General features: G+C 35.6%; 1 protein-coding gene across 2 annotated transcripts in view; it reads left to right on the top strand.

Moving 5' to 3' along the window:
- The first annotated feature begins 1,113 nt into the window (after positions 1-1,113).
- LOC127865014 (microphthalmia-associated transcription factor-like) overlaps positions 1,114-25,658 on the top strand; it is a 58,825-nt gene continuing 34,280 nt past the window's right edge. The window contains exon 1 of one of the 2 annotated variants that reach the window (XM_052404868.1): positions 1,114-1,751. The gene's annotated coding sequence lies outside the window, so the exon portion shown is untranslated. The remainder of the gene's footprint in view (positions 1,752-25,658) is intronic. The other variant, XM_052404869.1, reaches the window with a different exon arrangement.

Genomic DNA, 25,658 nt, shown 5'->3' with positions numbered 1-25,658 from the left:
GTCAGTAATGAAAGGTAATTACGTATCGTCTCAGTCTCTAGTGCGCAGAACCCACCGCCTTCCCACTAGCTCACCCCCGCCAAATCGAGCCAACACTTCCCCCTCGTGCAATGTATTTATATTTATAGTCAAGAAAGACAACTCTCTTACCAGAGCATATCAATGTTGTCTCCCGAATGAGAACGACAATTTAACGCTTTAATAGCGTTTGTTAAAATCGAAATCAAGTTAAACGCGGTTGAAAATGAAGTACACCTCACTTACTAGTACAACTTTGACATTCACATGTATTATTAAGTAACGTTCTGAATTAAATCATATGTCACGTTTTTAATAAGTAAATAATTTCCTATCAGCGATTGTGTCTACTTAGTGCGCTATAGGTTTTAAAAACCCGTATCACACGATTAGGTTTACTAGTGTATCATTATCACGAGGATTTAAAAGATAACTGATTACCGAATAAGTAGCGATGTTTGGCGGATATATCAAAAGGCACTGAGAAGCCATTAGCAAACCATGTTGTATTATATACGCACACAGTAGTACACATTTTCCGAGCATTTACGCATTGCTTTGGTTAAAATTCTTACCTGGTATATAAGTAATGAACTACTAGAATTTGTTTAGATACTTTGGTATCTGTGAACATGTTCTGAATTACACTGAAATAATAACTAGCGTTTAATGTAGACTGCTTGCTGCATACAAAACATGTATGGAATACATTACAATACACATGTGATTGAAAATGTATGTTAGTGAAAGCAACTGTTTTCATCTACGACAATTAATACAAAGGTGATATTTATCATATCTTACATACTAATATTTAATCGATTGTTATTTATCTTTATATTGAAAAGTACAACACCCATTAGTTTGGTCTTTTTCTTGAATAATTTGAATAATTTAACGTAATATGACGGGGATTTCGGTAATTCTACATATTATATCTGCCACTCGCGCTTGTCGAGACTCTCAAACTTATCATTCTGGATACCGACAGTCTTAGAGTTAGATACACCCATTTGACACCGTTAAACCTGATTTCATTAACGCGCTGGCGAGATGTTAAACATACCGGATCTGACCGCGTCCGATGGTGCACCTCAGGCGGACAGCGCTATCGATAAAATGCAAAACCCCTCTGTTAACGCTGACTGAATGTGCTGTTCGTTTAAAATACGGACTACCGAGCGTAGTATAAATACGTAAACATTAGCGGCTGAAAAGCTGTTTGAATATTATGATAGTAGGGTTTAATAGGGGCAGATAAGTGTCGTCAATGAAAGGTTCTTGAATATAGTATCTAAAAATGGGGGATTAATATGACCTCGGATTATTGTTTCTGAGGAGTACTTTCTGCGAGGAATAGGATTATTGTTGATATTGGTTTCAGCTGATCGTCTGACAAGGGGGCGTGTGAAATGGTCGTTACGTCGTTTTTTTCCCGAACTCCGGGGGACTGGGGAGCGGAGCCCCGATCCGCACGGTGGCAAAGTGAGCCCGGATATACCGTGGGAAAACGCGGGGTCACAGGAGCCCCATTTTGACTTTGACCCCTCAGAAACTGTGATAGTAGTGCGGCGGAAAAAGGAACCGACCGTTAAAGAGAACGGCGTTGTGTTAAAAAGTTTGCTCAATAATTCAATATCGTTATTAACGAACACACATATACATTTGAACCGTGCTAATCATTCAGATGGAGTTAAAAATGGCAGGATAGAAAAAATAAAATTTGTAAAAAGGTAAGTTGATAATTATATATATATATATATATATATATATATATATATATATATATATATATATATATATATATATATATATATATATATATATATATATATATATATATATATATATATATATATATATATATTAAGATTGTACACGTTTTTAGTTTAAGAGGTATTGTTACATACCATGCTTACAGTAATTTGTATACATGTATATATACTTTACATGCTTTAACTTATATAACACATGATGCTATTTATGGATTTGAGAACGTGGTTAAACAACGCAAATATCAATTAGTGATAAGTAATAACAGTTATGTTAATTAAAAGGATCGCATTGCTCCCAGAATGTATGATAGATTCACCAAAAGGCATAATTCCATCTAAAGAGAAAGCAAACAAAACTTATATGGGCGATGGTGGTTTAAAAATTTAAAGCGTGAATTACCGTAAATAATCATAATATGATGAAGTCAGATTAATGAGAAAGATAACGGATGCGTTTTCTACGAATAGTATAGTTCATGCAAACGTTAGAATGCAATTCCAACTAATATTCATTTAGGACATAAATAAAACAATCGATACTTGAGCATTGGATATTTATATGTTGTGATTTGCGTATCGAACATAGCGTATTCGAAGAAGGATGTCCACTCAAGTACAAAAGCTGAGCCGTCACAGTGACACGGTTAAGCAATAGCTGCTAATTGCATTGAACATAGTATTTTACGGTCATTCATGCAGTAGCAGTGCATGAATGGGACTGATCTCTGCCAATGTTTTGAAATATAATATGTCTCGTTTGAGTTTGATGGATATAGGATAAGGCCTTTAATTACGTATGAGCAAGACATAAACGACTTTGTGGGTTTTATTAAGGACAATTTGTCCTATAATGTTTTATGAAATAAATGGTCTAATAGATATTTAAATGTTCTTAAAGTATGAAGACAAATCAGTGGAGATGTAAACATCTGTGTGCGAACACAAGGAGATTAAATACATCTTGAAATATAGTGATACCAAAAACCGCTTAATATTACAAGGTTGAAGGAATAGGGGCGTTGCGCATATGAGTATGGTGTCCTTGTGTCATCAATATCTAAATAGCCAAATGTCATTCAACATGCTTGAAGAAAACGCATGAACAAATACAAAAGCACATAATTCAGCAGACAAAATCGTTGTTGCCGATTTATAGTATCCCTGAGCATGGAATTTCCAATAACATGAATAAGGACGATCGATTTATTCCACGCAGTTCGGTTACAATGTACTAATAGGCATCGCGTAGGGTCTCTACGTTAAAAGTCTTTGAAGGAACTGTATTAAATTATCGTGTACAATATTTTTATTGGGAAATATCGGCGCGGGACGGGGTGGGGGTAATAATACAACATTGGCGCGACTTTATAGTCAACATCGCCGTAATCAGTTTCGATGGGACACGTAAAATTATATATTATTCTACAAGCGCTATTGTTTTAGTAATAATGCGTTACCAATGATGACAACGATATGCAACCAGAAATACATGCATTGCAAATTTAACATATTGTTTTCGTTTTCTAGTAATTGCATGTATTCACAATTATGTTCCTGATACGTAAATACAGTGTAAAAAGCACAAACAAAACGCCCCTTTAACGTATACGGTTGGTCCATTGTTATATTGAGAGCATTCTTACGTAAGACTTAGAATGACCTCTGGAAGTGTTCTTATGAAACGCGCGTAATCTAACCCCTTGATATAAGCCCTTGTTTAAATATGAACTTTAACATTTGTAAAAAGATAACACGCTGATTATATCATACCTTAAGACGTTTTCTTCTCAAACTTATGTAGAGCAAATTTCTGACCTTAAAACTGATTTCATCGCATAAATAAGACAACCATGGTATTTTCTTTGCTGGACTTGTGTAGAACACAATTCTGACTTGAGATATGATTTCAGCGTATAAATAAGACAACCGTGGTATTTTGTTAGCTGGATATTTCATTATAATTATTATTGTCTTATTAATGATCGCACCAGGCACTTGTCAAGGTCAGACACCAAGGACATGCGCTTATTTGCGACGTGTGTTAAGCTATTCTTTTGATAATGTGTGTGTTAATTGGTTACTGTTTTTATCTTTAATTTCCATATCATTGCCGGGTGATCTATTGAGCGAATAGGATATGTCTGAAACAGGCATTCACGTGTTCATCATCAGTGCATACTGTTTGTCATACTCTAATAACAACAGAAACAACAACATTGACAAGAAATTCATCATCATCATCAGCAGCAGCAGCAGCAACAGAATCAGCATCAGCATCATCAACAACACTTCACTACTATTATCAAATTCATCAAAACTTGCACTACAACTACCACCACTACCAACGACTGGCCGTCAACTACTACCACTTCAACCTACACCAACCATCAACATCGCAACAACATCTCCTTTAAACGAAACGAAACACTTTCCCAAACTAAACGTGCGAAATTAGTTTCATTAAGTTTATTACTGTTGCATTTATCTCCTTCAACTATTTAATTAACTGCCCATTCTATATGGTGCCGAACACCGACGGTGATAGCAGTTGTATGATACAGTTACCACTATCATCCTTGTAAGGTGACCTTGTTTGGAGTAAGTCCCGTATTAGTACAAATGGGATATGGCGAATGGTAGATTACGAAGATACCATCCACGATGTTTATATGCCTATCACCGATTTTGTTTAAGTTCGATGAAAGATATCAAGATTAATGTACATGAATATGATTATAACTGATCCGATACATTTTACATTTAAGTTATCTGACATTATACTACAGGTACCAAAAATATAATGGAAAGGTTAATGATTTTTTAATGTTGTTCATACATTTCCTAGAGCTTTACAAATAAAACCACATAACTTTTCATTGGCTAATTGAATTTACCTTCCGTTTATTCATTCATTCACAAAACACTAACAGCGTTCCGTATGTTTACAAGTAAATAATTACTCACTAATAAGGCAAACCTCACATTCTTTTCTATCAATATTTGACTGACATTTCCTGTTGTTGCGTTGTGTATGTGTTACATCGTTAAATCGTAGATTGAATATTATTATCGATTGACAACGTTTATGTTTCCCCTGGGGTTAAAACAGTATTTTTCCCTCAGGGTATAAACAATCCTTTTAACAAATTAACAGATCAAAGTTGAATAAAACGGAAGTGTTCCCTTCAACAATTAGTCAATTTGACAGTGTGAACAAAAATCAATTAGGATGAACTGGTAGACATGTTTTATTGATTTTAAATGTAAAAAAAAAGAAACAACGTTCGAACCTTAGTTTAAGAAAAGGTGCCTACAGTTTTCATAGTTATGTTAGACCATGAAACACCGCATGATAGGGGTTGGAAGCTTATGGATTCTGTACATTGTCTAAATGATCAAAACATTTTATACAATATATATAAAAATCCGTCATTGAGTGCATAAAGCGGGCACGAGTATTTAAAGGGCAACCTGATTGAAAAAGGGCTCTCACTGCCTATCGCAAATTGTCGTCAAACGCGACACCTTTTTAAGTGGCAATTCGATATTTAAATTGGCGACAAATGGTAGCGAAGACCCTTTTTTTACCTTTTTGTAAAAGAAACCCAGTTTTTTAAGCCTCCATGTCGAAAATGTGATAGTATATTTGAAAACAAAGTCAACAAGTATAGCTACAAAATGGCCCATTGTCATCAAAATGGCACAATATGTCCCTCCACCATCTGTTTAACGACCTCAAAATAACTTCAGCAACTTTAAGCCATTAAGACCTGGAACTTTTACTTAAGACACACTTATCAAATGGGATACTCTACTCGCCATTATGAACCTTCTAACCAAGTCTTAAAGACAGGTTTTGAGTACAGATGTAAAACCATACGCTGTTTTAAATGGTGAAATGTCGAAGTAAAATATGTGTATGAATAACGATAGCCTTGCACTTCACGTTCGAATTCAAACCAGTCCAAACACAGGTGGAAGTAACGTACCCAGGATAGTATTTTTCATATATATATTTTTTAGGACCCAATATATTCAAATAAATATATAAAATCATGTTTAATAAGAAAAAAATTGACAAAGAGCCATGAAAAAAAATCCCCACCCTCTGATATTGGAATCATAACAAGGTCATTAACTAGACTTTATTATAGACTTGTCTTCGCGGGCCGCAAAAATGTCAAAAATAGCTTTAATCCAAAGCATCCCTTGATCCTACTATGGGCAATTGGACAACCTTTCAAAAAAAGTTAACTTAAAAAATATATGTCCAGCCGTTAACTCACAGTCGGTCGAAAACCGAGCAATATTTCGAGTCCGTTTGTCAACACGAATAAATCTTCTACAGACTTTCAAACAATATTTTTTAGTTTTTGCCCCTTAATCGATAGCTCCCGTCGTATTCCTTTGAAAAAACGAAGCGTGTCAAATAATGCATGCATATGCAACCACTTACCCCTAAAAACTTATTCCAATACAATCAGAATGATAAGTAATTTCCATTTATTCACATTTTTTAAAACATCGTTGTTGTTGTTGATTGGATATTTATGTGCCTGGCTCTGTCAGTGTAATTCACTGCTAAGCCGGGTTCAAGAGCGATGGCTACTTTCGTTTTCAAGTAAATCAAATTTGGAGTTAAAACAGTTGTTGCAAAGAAACTATAACATTTTGGAGTTAGTTTTTAGAGGTAAGTGGTTGCATATGTATGCATTATTTGACACGATTCGTTGTTTCAAAGTAATAGGACGCGAGCTATCGATTAAGGGGCAAAAACTCAAAAATATTGTTTGAACGTCTGTAGAAGATTTATTCGTGTTGACAAACGGACTCGAAATATTGCTCGGTTTTTGACCGACTGTGAGTTACCGGCTGGACAGATATTTTTGAAGTTAACTTTTTTTGAAAGGTTGTCCAATTGCTCATAGTAGGATCAAGGGATGCTTTGGATTAAAGCTATTTTTGACATTTTTGCGGCCCGCGAAGACAGGTCTATAATAAAGTCTAGTTAATGACCTTGTTATGATTCCAATATCAGAGGGTGGGGATTTTTTTTCATGGCTCTTTGTCAATTTTTTTCTCATTAAACATGATTTTATATATTTATTTAAGTATATTGGGCTTCTAAAAAATAAAAATACTATCCAGGGTACGTTACTTCCACCTGTGAGTCCAAAGACTGGTTAGACGATTTCTAGTTTCCTCAAGCCGTTTGGTTGTCTAATTCGAAGTATGTGTTTAAACTTATTCCAAAAAGATTTGGCATGTTGAAATGCTCATTAATATTGTGATATCAATTACAACGCGTCAAGTGCAGATTTGGTCGTTCAAACATTTGCGTTTACATACAAGCATATATGCGATCTACTTATATAAAATGAGTTACGCAATTTAAATTTAAAATTATATTTAAATACCCATGATGAACTTCGAAAGGTAATGATAACGTACTAATCGATATGCATTTGATCCCTAAACAGATAATACATTATACATGAAACTAATGTTTTTGACTATTAAATACCGTCATTTACATATCGATGCACTTTATCGATGCCACTGAACAATATGAGTCGTGTTCTGAGAAAACTGGGCATAATGCATGTGCGTAAAGTGTCATCCCAGATTAGCCTGTGTAATTCGCACAGGCTTTTCAGGGACGACACTTTCCGCTTATACTAGATTTCGGTAAAAATGGACTTCCTTTAAACGAAAAATACCATAAAAGCGGAAAGGGTCGTCCCTGATAAGCCTGTGCGGACTGCACAGGCTAATCTGGGACGAAACTTTACGCACATGCATTAATCCCAAGTTTCTCAGAACAAGACACAAATAATCATAAACGAAGTAACACTTCCACACATTCATAATGGTTAATACATACCGGTATTTCGATTCATGGTAGCAGGCAATTTAGCAAAAATTTTTCACATTGCAAGTGGTTAGATGACCCGGTTTGTTGTATGTAATATAGTCTCTATGTACATATAAATTTAAAAAATACGCACTTAAAATTACATAAGCCTAACTATTGAGGCCACGCCAAATGTTTATTGTTTTCTCTCAAAACAGACTCTTGCCTAATCACGCAAATGCTGCATCGGAGGAAAATATATGAACCAAAATTAAGCTATACGCACGGAAGGCGATTTGTATCGTACAATATATAAAAAAGGGAAGTCGTAACACTTTAAGTGATGTACTATAAAAATAACCAAAACATGACCCAAGATTTTGGATAGTTTCAGCTATATAGATTTGTATCCATCTATAATATCCAATTGAAAATTAAGGCTCACACTATACAAGAATCTCGAAGCTAAAGTTTGAGAAGGAAAACCTTTCAAGTCGAGCCTAGTTTTAAGCCCTGAAAAGTCAGGTAGCGAGATACGCACCAAACTACAAGTAGTTACAATATCTTGTCATCAAGTTGTCTTATGCCATGTCGGGACTTTGGACTCGAAGAGCTATATATGTTACCATTGAGGACTGAACTTGTTTAAGCAACATGGTGAACTCGTTGGCAGAGAAGGAATGTCGAAGATAATCGGTCGCAGTTACATCCCGTATCTTTCATTTAAATGTGCAGGTAGTATATTAGATACGGATAAATACGCTGCGCATTACCAGCATTACAATTAATGATGGTGCCTTAATATGGCTTATTAAACATTGAGATTAAGCAGTTTTCTTACGCCGATCTTGTTTGAGACAATGCAGCATTTCATGCATTTATTTCGATTAAATGTTAAACATTAATCTCAAAGTTACCGGACCACGCTGCGTTTTAGACGATTTTTCCCATGTTTATGATCAGATCACTGGCTAAATTAAAATAATTAATATAATGTCAGCTACAGGAATTTATTTCAAGTGATTGTATTCTTTAAAAAGCGTTGATGTTTATGGTAAAATTGCATTATTAAACATAATCGCGTTTAAACTATAATATTGTTTTCCATTTATAAATTAATCAAACTTAAGATTAAGTAGGAGCACATAACTAGTGGAAGCCCATGCTGTAAATCATAATCAACATTCCGAAATCCAAAACAAACAAAAAACACATCCAAACCATGCGATTATATGTGTTATTTTCATGTGTTGTTTTGTTGTTGTTGTTAAATATTTATTAATAAATAAAGTCCGCACAGATATATGTTAAATTTCATATTAAGAAATAATGCTTACATTTGAATTCTGAAACGGAACTCACATAAGTAAATATAGAACAAAACATAGCAATAAATGTATTTTTCACCGTGTATATTCGTGTACATTAACGACAATATAACAAAGCTGTCTCTTTAATAAATTAAAATCTTCCGGTAATATGTGAGTGAATATTAACACCCTTTTTAACCATATTGATCGCATTGAAAGCCTTATGCTTACTGTAACGCTCTCAGGTCCGTTTCCAGAGTAGACCCAGTACTGGGTGTCTCAGGTCCGTTTTCAGAGTAGACCCAGTACTGGGTGTCTCAGGTCCGTTTCCAGAGTAGACCCAGTACTGGGTGTCTCAGGTCCGTTTTCAGAGTAGACCCAGTACTGGGTGTCTCAGGTCCGTTTTCAGAGTAGACCCAGTACTGGGTGTCTCAGGTCCGTTTTCAGAGTAGACCCAGTACTGGGTGTCTCAGGTCCGTTTTCAGAGTAGACCCAGTACTGGGTGTCTCAGGTCCGTTTTCAGAGTAGACCCAGTACTGGGTGTCTCAGGTCCGTTTTCAGAGTAGACCCAGTACTGGGTGTCTCAGGTCCGTTTTCAGAGTAGACCCAGTACTGGGTGTCTCAGGTCCGTTTTCAGAGTAGACCCAGTACTGGGTGTCTCAGGTCCGTTTTCAGAGTAGACCCAGTACTGGGTGTCTCAGGTCCGTTTTCAGAGTAGACCCAGTACTGGGTGTCTCAGGTCCGTTTTCAGAGTAGACCCAGTACTGGGTGACTCAGGTCCGTTTTCAGAGTAGACCCAGTACTGGGTGTATTTTGAGGAGACATCGAGAGTGCTCACAGAGCGGGGGTTATTTAAAGGGATCTTTTCACGGTTTGGTAAATTGACAAAATTGAAAAAAAAAGTTGTGTCAAAATCGCGATTTTTCGGTTTAGTTATGATATTTGTGAGGAAACAGTATTACTGAACATTTGCCATGGTCTAATACAGCCATTATATGCATCATTTTACGATTTAAAAACCTAAAAATTATAAAGCGTCGCAAACCGAAACAATTGAATAATTTGGAGAGTTCTGTTGTTGTTTAAATTTGTGAAACTACGAATATTCCTTATATAGCGTATAAAATACACCAATATGTATGCTTGGCCGGATAGCTCAGTTGGCTGATGCGTGTTTACTTCAGGATTCCGCGGGTCACTGGTTCGAGCCCTGCTGCGGGCTACTTTTTTTCCTTTTTTAAATTTTATTTTTGATATTTTGCTGGAGCTTTTAAAATTTAATGTTTACATTTATCAATATAAAGCATTTAATGACAAATTTCAAAACATGCCCCTTTATTACTAACCTACCTGCTTACACTGTCTTCATAATTTCAAACAAATGTACTGAGTCATATTTGTTAATAGATTAGCGGCCTGCTATTAATTACAATAATTTTTTTGTTCCCACTCACATGGTAAATTGGTCAGCTTAACTTATTACGTTACCGGAGTTATTATAACGTTCAGAAAGATATTAAAAGACAGAAATCTTTCAAATCTCTTTTCAACATGCTCTCTGTTAATGTTTAAGTTCATTTAGCGAACAGGATCGTACATTGTAAAAATGATTGAAAATTCAATATAGGTTACAAAAAAGTGAGCATTGTAATAAGAGAAACAAAACGTTTTATTGCTAAGTATTTTAAAATAAGAAATAACCATTCGGTATTAAATTTGGAGTGGATCATTAAATGAGTCTTGTTCTGATAAAACTGGGCTTAATGCCTGGCATAAAGTGCCATCCCAGATAAGCCCAGGCTAATCAGGGACGACTCTTTCCGCTTCTATTAAACTAAAAATACCATAAAAGCGGAAAGTGTCGTCCCTGTTTAGCCTGTGCGGACTGCACACGCTAATCTGGAACGACACTTAACGCACAAGCATTATGCCCAGTTTTCTCAGAACGCGACTTATATATCGGTAAAAAAAGTACTGCAATTGTTTTGAGTTCATGCACGGTTTGAAATGCCTTGAATGTCTCAACTGCGAGTATGATCTATGTAAACATTAAAATTGATATGGGTATTGTTTACCATTTTAGTTTACATACAGCCAATCGCACAATTTCACAATATCTGGTTAATCTGTACGGCAAACATGAATTTACATTTAATAACGCTGCAAAATTTTAATTCTTATGTACTGAATATGTTGATGATCATGGTCCTTAGAAGTAAATATAACACACACGGTATCCCACCACTATCATCGTCATCTTCTATAAAAACAATGATATCATGGTCAATTTGTAGCCATCTTTCAATTGAGCACGTTGTGAAAAGTTTAAGCTTGAATGCCGCAAGGGTAGTCTGAAAGCATCATCGCCTTCAAGAATCTGCTTACTTCCAGTGCCCATTAACACTTTGCAAAACGTTATCAAAGGCGACCCCGTAATAAATACCTTAAAATAGTACAATTTGGTCCGCTACTTATTGAGGCATAAAGGAGATCCGACATCGATCTATCAGATACCCTCAGCACTTAAATGCATTTTTCTCTTATTGTCAACTGCGCCGGTGAATGACCGGACTGTACTATGATCAATTGAGATAAAAACCGGCACATACGACTAGGCCAGTAGGCAATACTGTGTGACTATATGCGATCATTAGGTGTTCCTTATACTGTAAAATATCGTTTAACAGATTGATGCGAAATTTGTTAGCAAAAATCTGTGTTCGTTTATCGTATATTGAACGCGTACCATATCATAGTATAATTCAGTGCTATTGATTGCAGCATCCTCTGAATAACCTTACGAATACAAGAAAATCCGATAGCATACGAATGACCTTGAAAAATCAATGAGTAGGTTCTTTTTATAGTTCAGAGCAGTATCTTTCCAAAATACTGCAGAAAATAGTTAGCCACCAGTTTGTTTGTTTTGGTGAAGGTCGATGTTTATTCTTTGAGATGTATGTTCTCAAACGTTTCCAAACGAAGCAGCTTTAATGTTGTGGTTTCTTTATGTTGCACGATGTTGTATTTGTATGAAATAAGACGTGGCGTCATGTAAGTATGATATTTGAACCGCTATCACATCATAAGGTGCATGCTTTGTATGAAATATAAGAAAATAATGACGTAATGTTATTTAGTATATTTTAAAAAGGAGAATTATAGTACACATGAATTGTATTGTTAAAACAACTGCGATGTATTCATGTTATTGTCTTAAAACATAATTGTTATATCGTTTTCCTAATCAAGTTCATTACGAACATTATCGAAAATTGAGCTGTTCCAAACGTTATATGCGATAGGCATTGCTTCAATTCAAGGACAGAAACTGATAGCACTTGTCTAAGACTAGTCAATATGCTTGATCAATATTTGGCGGATTGCTTTTTTCTGCGATCTATAGACATGCACAGAATGATTCCATATCATCAATGAAACTTAGCGTAAGGACACGGCTATAAGTATTAACCAAGTTATGCCTAGCGTCTAAAAAAGAAGGCATTGGCAAACAGCGTAGACCCAGATGAGACGCTGCATGATGCGGCGTCTCATCAAGGTTTGCGCTGTTTTCTTGAAAGAATTTATGTTAGAAATATTCTAAATATAGAAATAAATATACTAGATATCCCTAATTTTGAAATTAATTGATCCAATTTAGAAGGATGGGAGAGTCCACTAGGCATACATGGGTTAATTTTTTATAAAGAGTTATGCCATGCATGTGTGTAAAATGTATGTTTGAGAGGAAAAATTTCTCACCTGATTAGAGTTTCTAAAGTTTCATAGTACGATATTATCGCACTCGAACACATTCCAAACAAACTCCAAGCGGTCAATGTATTGCACTGGGCGAGATAATTCGAAAGACAAACAACTGATGGCGACACAGGTGATAAGTGTAGTGTAGCCTATAGACTGGGTTGGACGCCATTTTTTCACAGGCGAGAAAGTTGTCTAAATTTGTAAAATTTATGATTTTGGAAGAGTGAAATCATCACCAAGTTACGTAAGAAGGGTGTATGAACATTATAAGCAGTTAGATATAGGTGTGGAAACACCCTGGCGCTTGGTGTATTAGTAAAAAAAAATTTGAAAAGTTGTGGCGGCACGACGCGGACTATTTGCACGAGGTATTTTTGCACCGGTGAGAAAAATAGTGTCACTTGTTTTCGTGGGTCGCGAAAGAACTTACTTTGAGGAGAATCTGTGGCTTTGGAGGTGTTTTAAGAATAACTGGATCATTATTACCGGTAGACTATTGTGTGTAACGCTTCGGTGGGCTGCGAAAGGTGATAAACTTTGATCATGGCAGTAAATGAGGCGACGGAGTATGTAGACTCTATCATGTCTTCGCAGCGTATACAGAGGGTTGGAACACCAGGTAGAAAAAGGAATAGGTCAGACCCAACTGTTGCTGACAGTAATGGATCCCCAGCTAGAAAGTCCCGAGTGTTGAGTTTAAATACTAGGATAACGAACAATGTCAACAGAGTTGGTTCAGGAGGCACAACAGAGGATGATAACACAGGACTCCGTGAGTTATTATCAGACTTAGCTTCAGATTTGAACATGCAATTTGCTGCTTTAAATGAACGTATGGACAAATTAGAAAATGGATTGGAGCAAAAAATCTCATCTAAGATTGCTCAAATCCTTGACAAAAGAGTTACCCAAGAAATGAACAAGATTAGGAATGACGTGGAAACAAAAATTGACAATATAAAAAGAGATATTCGAGCTGAGGTAACAGCTGATATAGATGTTTTGAGTGACAGAATAAATGATGTAGTTAATGCCCAGTCTCTGCCAAGAAACAATTCAGACCATGATATTTTATTAAATGTTGTTATAAGGGAGTTACCGGAGTCCGCATCAGAGAACATTATTAATAAAGTTAACGCCCTTATCAAAGACGGATTGAAAGTATCCGGTGTCGAATGTGCGAGGGCTGAGAGAAAAGAATCCAGGGACTCTAGTAAGCCCGGTCTTGTGGTTGTGGGGTTTCATTCTCACAATGATAAACGAAAAGTCATGGAGAAAAAGAGCGTTCTCAGGGATAGCCAGCAATACCAAGGTGTTTATATTAATCACGATAAATCGCTACAGGAAAGGCGGATGGCAGACAATTTCCGTACCATTTTAAATTCTTTGAATGTCAGTGATCTCGTCATGAAGGGTTCACGTGTGATGAAAGGGAACAAACGTACAGATGGATTTCATGATAATAACCGTAGCAGCAGGGATAGACATTTCTCGAACAATGATAGGCAGGAGAGAAATTCCCAGAGTGATCGACAGGGGGGAAATCCCAACAATGGCAGACGGGGTTTGATTTACTCCAACGACAGGGCGGGAGGGAATAGTGATAATGATGGGCAGGAAAACAGCAGATATAGTGACAGGCGGGGTGGGAATAATGGCCGCGATATGCAGGAAAACAACGGAATTGGTGGCAGGCGGGATGGGAATAGTGATCGTGATGTGCATGAAAACAGCAGATATAGTGACAGGCTGGTCAGGAATAATGACTCCTCTCAGAATAGGGGAGGATGGCAGAGGGGAGGAACAGGACGTGGAAGAAGCCGTGGTCATGGGCACAGAGGTCAAAACAGAAACAATCATTAGTTAAAAGCCGGGTTTTGGAACGTCCGTGGATGGAATAACGACCCAAATACTGACAATTTTAACTTACGCTATTCATGTATTATTAAGGAAGATTTTGACATTTTAGGTTTAGCAGAAACGCATCTATGCAACAATGATGTTTTAAATGTTGATGGTTTTATTTGGTATGGTTTAAATAGAAAACATGTTCATAAAAATGCCAGAAAAGGCTCTGGTGGAGTAGGGTTTTTAATTAAAAAGGATTTATTAGATTGTTACAATGTATCTGTTTTAGATGATAGTCATGAGGGGATTTTATGGATTAAATTACAACATAAATATTCAGAGTATTCATTAATACCCTGCGTTTGTTATTTACCACCTGAAAACTCATCTCGTCCCTTTGATGTAAATTCTTTTTATGATCAATTGCTGACTGGGGTATATATGTACCAAAATATGGGCTCAATATATATTTGCGGGGATTTCAATAGTCGATGCGGGGAACTAGATGATTTTATTTCAGGTGTGGATGATATACCACAGCGTAATATTGTTGATTATGCCATAAACAAATATGGAGAGCTATTTGTAGATTTTTTAATTAATACAAATATGTGTATGCTAAATGGCCGTAGTAATGGGAATAATAATTATACATCAGTTTCTGTAAATGGAGCATCTGTAGTGGATTATTGTATTACTTCCCATGAGCATCTGGGTATTTTTACAGACTTTAAAGTCACCCTCACATCAGATCTGATTATAGCACTTGATAGTATTGTAAACATTACTCCTGTGGGCATTCCAGACCACTCGCTGCTGTCTTGGAATATTGTTACTAACTTAGAGTACCAAGGTAGCCTTGATGCTAATATTGTTTCTAGTCATGTTAAATTTGATTTGCAGAATGTACCAAATGATTTTCTCAATGATGAGTCTATTTTAGAAGATATAAATATTTTAATAAATAGATTGGAAAGTAACGAGGTAAATAGCAATAACATTGATAATGTTTACCAAGATTGGTGTGATATTGTTAAAAATAATATGTATAAGAGTGTTCCTCATAAAATTATTGTAAATAATATGTCTAGCAAGTTTAGGAGACATAGACAAGGCAAACCTTGGTGGAGTGTTTTACTTACAGATCTGTGGTCTAAATTATGTACTGCTGAAAAGAAATGGTTAAGTTGTACTGTTCGTAGTCTTAAACATATTTTTAAAGCTGATTATGTTAAGTTACGCAAGCACTTTGACCGTGAGGTACAAAAAGCTAAGCGTACATATTGGTTTAATTTACAGAATAAATTGCTGGAGGACTGTGAAATTGATCAAAATAACTTTTGGAAGTCTATCAGAAAAATTGGTGTAAATAACTCCAAGAAAAAGCTAATCCCAGAGCAAGTTGTTTTGGACAATGGAACAGCCTCTTCATCAATTTCAGATGTGTTGAATAAATGGAAACATGATTTTAGCTCACTCTTTAATAATAGAAATGTACAGGACTTATCTGATGTTGATAGCGATAATATTAATTTTGGTAATGAAAGTAATAATCCTTTTAATAATGATATAAGTATTGCAGAAGTTAAGAAAGCAATATGGAAAGCTAAACGTGGGAAAGCTTATGGGGTGGATGAGATACCCTCTGAAGTACTTTTTAATGATACATCCATTTATTTTTTACATGTGTTGTTCAATTTATGTTTTGATAATGGAATTGTACCATCAGTTTGGAGTAAATGTATCATCAATCCTATCCCCAAGTCTCCTACGCTAGATCCTAGAGACCCGGTGTCATATCGAGGAATTGCCCTTGCGTCTGCAATCTACAAGGTCTACTGTAGGATTCTTGATGATAGGTTAAGCTCTTATATTGAAAGAAATAGTATTTTAGTAGATGAACAGAATGGCTTCAGGAAAAAACGTAGTACTGTTGATCACTTATCTTCTCTAACAAGTATTATAGAAACCCGTAAACAGCATAAATTAGCAACATTTACTGCCTGTATTGACTTTAGAAAGGCGTATGATTCAATAGATAGAACAAAACTTTGGAATAGATTACTTAGTAATGGTGTGTCAGGAAAAATGCTACAAGCAATCAAATCTATATATAATTCTGTATCTTCCTGTGTTAGAGTTAATTCGCATAGAACAGATTGGTTTGAAGTAAAATGTGGTTTAAGACAGGGGTGTATTTTGTCCCCTATTCTGTTTAATATATTTATAAATGATTTAGCATTGCTTTTGAAATCGTTAGATATTGGTGTTAAAATTGATGATGAGATTGTATGTGTTTTATTATATGCTGATGATATTGTACTTCTGGCTGATAATGAACAAAACCTACAAACACTATTAAATGTATTAAATGAATGGTGTATTAGAAATAGCATGGATATTAATGTAGGAAAAAGCAATATTGTTCACTTTCGTACAAAATCTATGCCGAGATCTAATGTTGTGTTCACGTGTGGTGACCAAGTGATAGAATATGTAAATCAGTATAAATATCTAGGCTTAGTTTTGAATGAGTTTTTGGATCTTGATGTTACTGCTAAGATGGTAGCTCAGAGTGCTAGTAGAGCTTTAGGTCTACTTATTGCCAAAGTTAAAACAATTGGTGGTGTACCATACGATGTCTACACGAAGCTTTACGACTCAGTTGTTTGGCCTGTCATTGCTTACGGGGCGGCTGTATGGGGGCATAAATCCTTTTCATGTGTAACAGCTGTCCAGAACAGGGCAATGCGGTTTTATCTAGGAGTGGGTAAATACACCCCAAATCTTGGTGTTTCTGGGGAAATGGGTTGGACTCCAGTCCCTATCCGCCAATGGAAAGTGGTGGCAAATTACTGGGCCCGTCTTTCCACTACCAATTCCTCTAGATTAAACAAGCGCATAGCACTCTGGGCTAGCACCAAATCAGAAAGATGTAAAAATTGGTTTTTCTATGTGCGAAAACATCTATCTCATTGCAATCTTAGACATCATTATGATGTTGCTAGACCTATATACAAAGGTTTTCTTGTTAAGGACATTGAACAGTTTATGTTAAATGAATATAAAGTAGATTGGCTACAGAGAATTAACTCTAGTAATGGTGTATCAGGTGGAGGTGGAAATAAGCTTAGAAGCTACTGTACATTTAAGCAGAACTTTGATGTTGAGAAATATTGCAAGTTAATAATCCCTAAGAGTCATAGATCGGCCCTGTGTAAATTTAGATGTGGTGTTGCTCCGATTCGCCTCGAGACAGGCAGGTATGAAGGACTACCGGCTGACAGACGCTTCTGCCCATTTTGTAGAGATAATACAATTGAAAATGAATGTCATGTATTATTAGAATGTAGCATGTATAATGATATCAGATATAATCTTGTGGAAAAAGCTGTTGTTTCTACTCCAAATTTTATGAACATGTCGAATAGCGATAAGCTGAAATCCCTTTTTATCAATGAAGGATTAACAAGAATTTTAGCCAAAACCTGCTTTTTAATTTTACAAAGAAGACAGTTCTACATGTGTAAATAAGTAGTAGTGTTGCTTATTTTATGTAAATAGTAGCGATAGTATATTTATTATCTTTGTCATATAATGTACTTGTGTATAGTAAGAAATTCTAGTCATAAGTTGAAGGTATATTGAGCGTCTTTGTGTATAAAATCTATTATATAGGATTAAAGATGATAAATTCTCTTTAAGGCTCAATTATAGTTCTTTAGGTTTTAATGTAACTAGTGGTTTATAACACAAATGTTTCTTATTTTTTAACCATCTTAAATAACTGTTTTATTAAAATACAGAATGCCGCTGTAAACCAGTTCACTTAGGTAGTCGCTTTTTTTTACATCATTTTAACTATGCGCATTAGTACCCAGTTTTACAATCACCAGTGTTTTACCAACTTCAATATTTTATTACAGGTGCTTAACATAAGGTTAACAGGGGCATTATGATGTAGGTTTAAACATGTATTTGTAAAAAAGAAAAGAAAAAAGCAATAGTTTTAAGTGTAATATTACACACTTAAATGTCTTTTACAAATCTATAAGATTAGCCATGCATGTTTGTAGATTGTGTTATTGTATGTATTATTATATTGTACATGTCATGGACTAGACAATAAACTTTGAAACTCTCTCAGGTGAAGTGTTCTGAAATGCAATAATCACAGATTGGACGTCCGATGGTACCCATAATTATGTCCGATTTTATAACACATACGACTCCTTTTATCTTTGGTGAGTATCGTTAAGAAAAGTAATTGTTTTTTTATGATGATGAACTTTTAAGTTGTTGTTTTTTTCAATTATCTGACGTTGCTGTTGCATTCAGTGGAGACTTGAACATCATAAACTTACATCGCTATTGTTTACAGGTATACATATACATGTCATTATGTTTGCACGCATTAATGCCTGCGTATACTGCAAGATTACGTAAAGTTTTACCAAAGGATAAGCATCAAAAAGGTCACACAAAATGATTAAACGCGTATGGGCCCAAAAATCTTTATTAGATGAGAAAATACAAATTTGCAAAAGTGTCTGTGTAAGTACACATGAATGGCGAGGATCTGTTTAAAATGTTATAATAAATAATGTGAGAAAGTTTCTCAACTTAAATCAGAATTCCCATAAAAATCAGTTGACAAATTTAAGTGAAATAATATCAAATTAAGTATCCAAACACATGGATACTTTTGGGACGTGTGAGTCATGCATTTCGTGGGTCCATGTCTGTATCAGGTGCATCTACATCTATGCATGCGTGTTTTCGCTAAATAAGGGGTGGGGATGTAAGTTAACAACAAAACACTAACCTATCCAACCTTTTTTAATGAAATGATTATTCATATTTGATCAAGAATTGATGAGCATGTGTGGGCCCTTTATTTATATGCATCAAAGCTGCGTGAGAAGATAAATCTTGAAGCATTATAATATATATGAAACGTAGAAAAAAATCGATTTCATATACGTTTATGAAAATACCTATTTCGCGCAGACAAGAACGCACGTAAAGTAGTACGAGCGCTAAACGTAGACACCTACTGGATATGAAAAGAATACTAATTATGAATAATGAAATGGAGCAATAACCGGCTTGTCTATACTAAATTAAGTTTTGGAACAAAAACTGGCTCAGTCTAACTTTATTGACATATATTTACAGAATGAACCGGTTAATGCTTGCGATGCGGATATGACGTATACCGGTATAACGTTTATAAAATGGTCGCGGAAAGTTACAAACACAATATTTATATAGGGACAAAAGTGACACAAAAGCCAAACTTTTGTGAATCATTGACGATGCTTGTCACCTGTGTCATCGTCTGCGTGGAACAAAATATCACGCGCAAAGACAACTACATATACATTTTTGCTTCTTTTTTCCAAATGTTATACTTTTGGATGGTATTTTTGAATTTGTATGAAACAATACGTAAGTCGATAGTTTAACAACACGACAGCTATACTTGTATCCGTCTCGTCTCCAATGCATATGAGTCGTGTTCTGAGAAAACTGGGCATAATGCATGTGCGTAAAGTGTCGTCCCAGATCAGCCTGTGCAGTCCGCACAGGCTAATCAGAGACGGGACGACACTTTCCGCTTTATGTCATTTTTCGTTTAAATGAAGTCCCTTTTTAGCAAAAATCCAATTTAGGCGAAAAGTGTCGTCCCGGATTAGCCTGTGCGGACTGCATTATGCCCAATTTTCTCAGAACGCGACTCATATTGCCAAGTTACTCATGGCATTGATATTATCACAAGTATATAGGACAATATAAAGGATCAAAAAGGGAAATCGTGCTGATCAAAGGGGAAGGATGGATATCTAGACCATGCAAGTGACATTACCTAACTATTAAGTTACCCTAGGGAATTCCGTAGTCAAACACTTGTAATTGAGATCATGATTCGCTCCATTGGTGCTAAAAGATACCATGTGTTATTTTAATTCAATCGCACATGGAACCTTTTTAACCTATAATGATTTTTATCTATAATGTTTCATTCATTTGCAAATTACTTATTGCAAAAATCGATACAATTGTAACAGTTTTTTTGTACCTTCTAATTTTTGGCCAATCTAGAGAGGCGCGTGGGGGGGGGGGGGGGCATCAAATAGGAGCATGGCGCTGCACACTGTTATTTAGCTCTAGATCTTTCCCTAATAATATATACAAACTAATAAATAATAAAAGCTTCGCACGCATTTTAAGCAACACACGACATGGAATGTAATCATCACGGAGTTCACATCTGCATGCAAAAAAAAGAACAATGTGTCAACCAGAGCGCAAAGATTTCTTACATTAATGTGTATTTAACACAGCATAATCCCGTTGATATTGCTTGCGCCTTCATATATTCAATTATTTAAATTATACAGGGCAGTTATGTAATGTCTCTCCGCAGTAGGGGTTATCCGAAAAAAGACAACAACAAATCCAATCGAATCATTTATGGCAGCGTTTTAACGATGGTTTAAGTAATAAAGTGTGTATTTAATGTAGACCATAATACGTTTGTCATTCAGAGCGATACTGTCGCCGTTTTCTTGTTAACTCGTGTTGTTGTTTCTTGACAATGTGCCGCCCAACTCTAGTTTTAAAGTTGTAATTGTGTTGGTTTTTAATTTTAATGGGATTTTGCGTATTTGCGCAAGAAACGTTAATTGCAAGCTGTTTTTTTTTTAATTTAAAATATCTTGATGTTTTAGTCCCATTGTTGTTGTGAGCGTTCGACATGTGATTAGGGTCAGACAAAATACAAAATAGACGGATATTTGTCTTCCTCTTGATCACTAAGCGTATCCCAACAACACGTCGCATCCCAACGAGAAATGGCTTACATGAACACCATACTACACTTGCACACAATATTCATAGCTCGACACAAACAAAAGCGATACACTTTTATTATAAAGACGGTTATTTCGTTTAAGTCTAATCATCCACCGTGTCCTCCTCGTGATAACCGTATCTGTTTTCACATTTATACAACAACGCATTTCCTGATAGTGTAATATGAAGCTCCTTCCCAGCAGTTACAGTAGACTCGCACAATGCAATGTGCACGTTTCAGACACGTCGCAGCTGAATTTAAAGTTTATTTAAAAGGGGCCTTCACAGATTTTGGTATGTAGTTAAGTTTGTCATTAAATGCTTTGTATCGATAAATGTAAACACGTGATCTTAAAAGCTCCAGTTAAAACAAGAATACAATTAAAGAAAGAAAAAAGTAACCCTAAACTGGGCTCGAACCACTGACTCCTGGAGTAAACGTCTAACGCCTAAACAACTCGTCCATCCGAGCTCATACTATCAGTGATGTATTTTATACTTTATATTAGCAATCCTCGTAGTGTCACAATATATATAAAGACAACAAAAGAACTCTCCAAATTATTCAATCGTTTCGCGTTGCTACGCTTTATAATTTTAAGGTTTTTAAACCGTCAAAAGATGCATATTATGTATATTTTAGAGAATGGTAAATTTCCAGTGGTACTGTCTCCTTACAAATATCATAACTACAACAAACATTTGCGAATCGGAAACATTTTTTATATTTTCAATTTACCAGAGCGTGAAAAGGTCCCTTTAAGATGACTGGACGATAATTTAACTTAAAGGTAAACTAAGCAAGTAACGATGCATTTATAAGCACTCCTATCAGAGTAACGGTACATGCAGCATGATGCTGGGTCAGACAAAAACAACCATAATCATACATCTTAGATCCATACAGCAGACATCGAAAAACATCACGGCATAAACTTTGTGAGCCAGTATTTGCATAACCTTATCCGTTTTCGTCCAAACGCACTTACAATTTTTTTTACCATGGTTAATATTGCAGTATGAAACTTAAAAACAACATGAGTTTTATAATGACACAGGCAATGTGAATGAAATTAGGAATAAACTGATTGCGAATCTTATAATTGTACGTGTATCATGGCTGTGTGACAACGACAATCCAACACACATGAACTCGATTAGTTTCTACTAGACAAGCAATATTTCACTGATATTGCACTGGCGTGCAGACGTCTTCGCGTCACAGATGTGATATTAAGTCATCTCAATTGTACACACAGTAGAAAAATATTGTTGCTTAATGTATGCTGAAGCTACCGGTATGCAGCAAACGTTGCAGCTTTGTATACAACTTAAAACTTGGCGACGAAAATGTGAGCTATACATCACAAAACAAACCTCAGATTCAAAAAGGCGCGTTCAGAAAATACATGTTTTTATTTTTCTGCATTGCTTCCAATCAACAGATCTTACGGTTGTTCTACAAGATTATAGCCGCCGAAAAGATTGATCGTGCAATTTAATTAAGTTTCAAAACAAGCGCTCGCTGTGTTTCGTGTGTTTATGTACACGTTTCGCATTTTTAGAAGTTTTTTTGCGGACGCGTCCCTTTTAAGTAAATGTGTTAGATTGCAAAGTATTTTCTACGAAAGCGCTCTTAAAGTTAGTGCGCTAGATGCTAAGTTTCGAGGAACGCTTCTTTAAAGTAAGTCCTGCCAAGCGTGATTTCTGGGATTTTTTATATGGCATGTTATCTGCGCGCATTAGCGGAGTTTTGAACCAAACACTTTGTGGAATGGTTAGAATCAGTCTGTAATTATATGTTTGAAATTTTACTAATGTATAATTGCAATAAAAGTTGCCTTTTTAAACCCATGGATTATGTTCGTTAACCCATTTATGCCTAGCGTCTAGAAAAAAGGCCTTGGCAAACAGCGTAGACCCGGATGAGACGCCGTATGATGCGGCGTCTCATCAGGGTCTGCTCTGTTTTCTTAAAGGAATTTCAGTAAGAAATATTCTAAATATAAAAATAAATATACTAGACATCCCTAAGTTTGGAAATAAATTGATCCAATTTTGAAGGATGGGAGAGTCCACTTGGCTTAAATGGGTTAAAGTTTATTCCATACATCGAGAACTCCATCTATGTTCCAACTTTTTTCATTTACCGCCTGGTAAAGGTCACGGGACATAATTTAACAAGTTCAACCTTCAAGCGCAGTGTATTGTCGCCTATATGTTCATATTTCAAGTGCGATAAGACCATTAACGTGTCAAGAACTAAACATATTCTTCATTAACGTAATTCATTTTCACGAATGAAAACAAAGCGCGTGTCACGCTGACGCATTTTAATACGTTTAACGATGTTCACATGACATCGTAAAATAGTGACGTTGTCAGATTCTAGACCATCCATGAGGTCAAGAAGTTTCGCATACCGATATTACAAACATAAAAGTGTTAATAAAACGCCACTTTGTGATGGCTAACGCGCATTCACTGAAGTTTGTTGTAATGCCGGTCACTTTGTGGAGGCTTAGAAAGGACGTACATTTGTCACAAATCAAAATACACATCAGAGTAACCAGGGTTGAAGACATCGACGATAGCTTTGCTGTACCTTTCAAGTGATTGTTATTACTTTTGATGCATGATATTCAGGAAGTTATACATAATAAAAACATTTACACGTAAGACATAAAATATCAAACTCAGCATGACTAAAGACGCTTCGGTAGAAAGGAAAAGTGAATTGGATTGTTAAACATAAAAATATCTGTTGGAGGTGTTAACGATCATGTACTTTTCATTACAAGGAAAGGCGTTGATGGAAATGTATTGTTTTTTAACATAAAACCTAAATGTTAACGTATGTCATAACTGTCAATGAGTAATTTAATGACGAGCACAACTACGTTAACTGAGACCTTTTTTAATTAATCTGAGAATTTGTTTACGAGGCTCTCTTTTTTTGTTAAGTATTCTAATTTGAAATGAGAACAACGCCGTTTGATGGATTTATATATACCCATACCATTGTCTTTCTGTATGGATTTGTATATACCCATACCATTGTCTCTCTGTATGGATTTATATTTACCCATTCCATTGTCTCTCTGTATGGATTTATATATACCCATACCATTGTCTCTCTGTACGGATTTATATGTACCCATACCATTATCTCTCTGTGCGGATTTATATATATCCATACCATTGTCTCTCTGTACGGATTTATATAAACCCATACCATTGTCTCTCTGTACGGATTTATATATACCCATACCATTGTCTCTCTGTACGGATTTATATATACCCATACCATTGTATCTCTGTACGGATTTATATATACCCATACCATTGTCTCTCTGTACGGATTTATATATACCCATACCATTGTCTCGCTGTATGGATTTATTTTTACACATTCCATTGTCTCTCTGTGTGGATTTATATATACCCATTCCATTGTCTCTCTGTACGGATTTATATATACCCATACCATTGTCTCTCTGTACGGATTTATATATACCCATACCATTGTCTCTCTGTACGGATTTATATATACCCATACCATTGTCTCTCTGTACGGATTTATATATACCCATACCATTGTCTCTCTGTACGGATTTATATACACATACCATTGTCTCTCTGTACGGATTTATATATACCCATACCATTGTCTCTCTGTACGGATTTATATATACCCATACCATTGTCTCTCTGTATGGATTTATATATACCCATACCATTGTCTCTCTGTATGGATTTATATATACCCATACCAATGTCTCTCTGTATGGATTTATATATATACATACCATTGTCTCTCTGTATGGATTTATATATACCCATACCATTGTCTCTCTGTATGGATTTATATATACCCATACCATTGTCTCTCTGTATGGATTTATATATACCCATACCATTGTCTCTCTGTATGGATTTATATATATACATACCATAGTCTCTCTGTATGGATTTATATATACCCATACCATTGTCTCTCTTTATGGATTTATATATACCCATACCATTGTCTCTCTGTATGGATTTATATATACCCATACCCTTGTCTCTCTGTATGGATTTATATATGCCTATACCATTGTCTCTCTGTATGGATTTATATATACCCATACCATTGTCTCTCTGTATGGATTTATATATACCCATACCATTGTCTCTCTGTATGGATTTATATATACCCATACCATTGTCTCTCTGTATGGATTTATA

Source organism: Dreissena polymorpha, chromosome 1 (assembly GCF_020536995.1).
Source record: "Dreissena polymorpha isolate Duluth1 chromosome 1, UMN_Dpol_1.0, whole genome shotgun sequence".
NCBI classification, from domain to species: domain Eukaryota; kingdom Metazoa; phylum Mollusca; class Bivalvia; order Myida; family Dreissenidae; genus Dreissena; species Dreissena polymorpha.
This window is presented reverse-complemented; position numbering and strand designations above follow the sequence as displayed.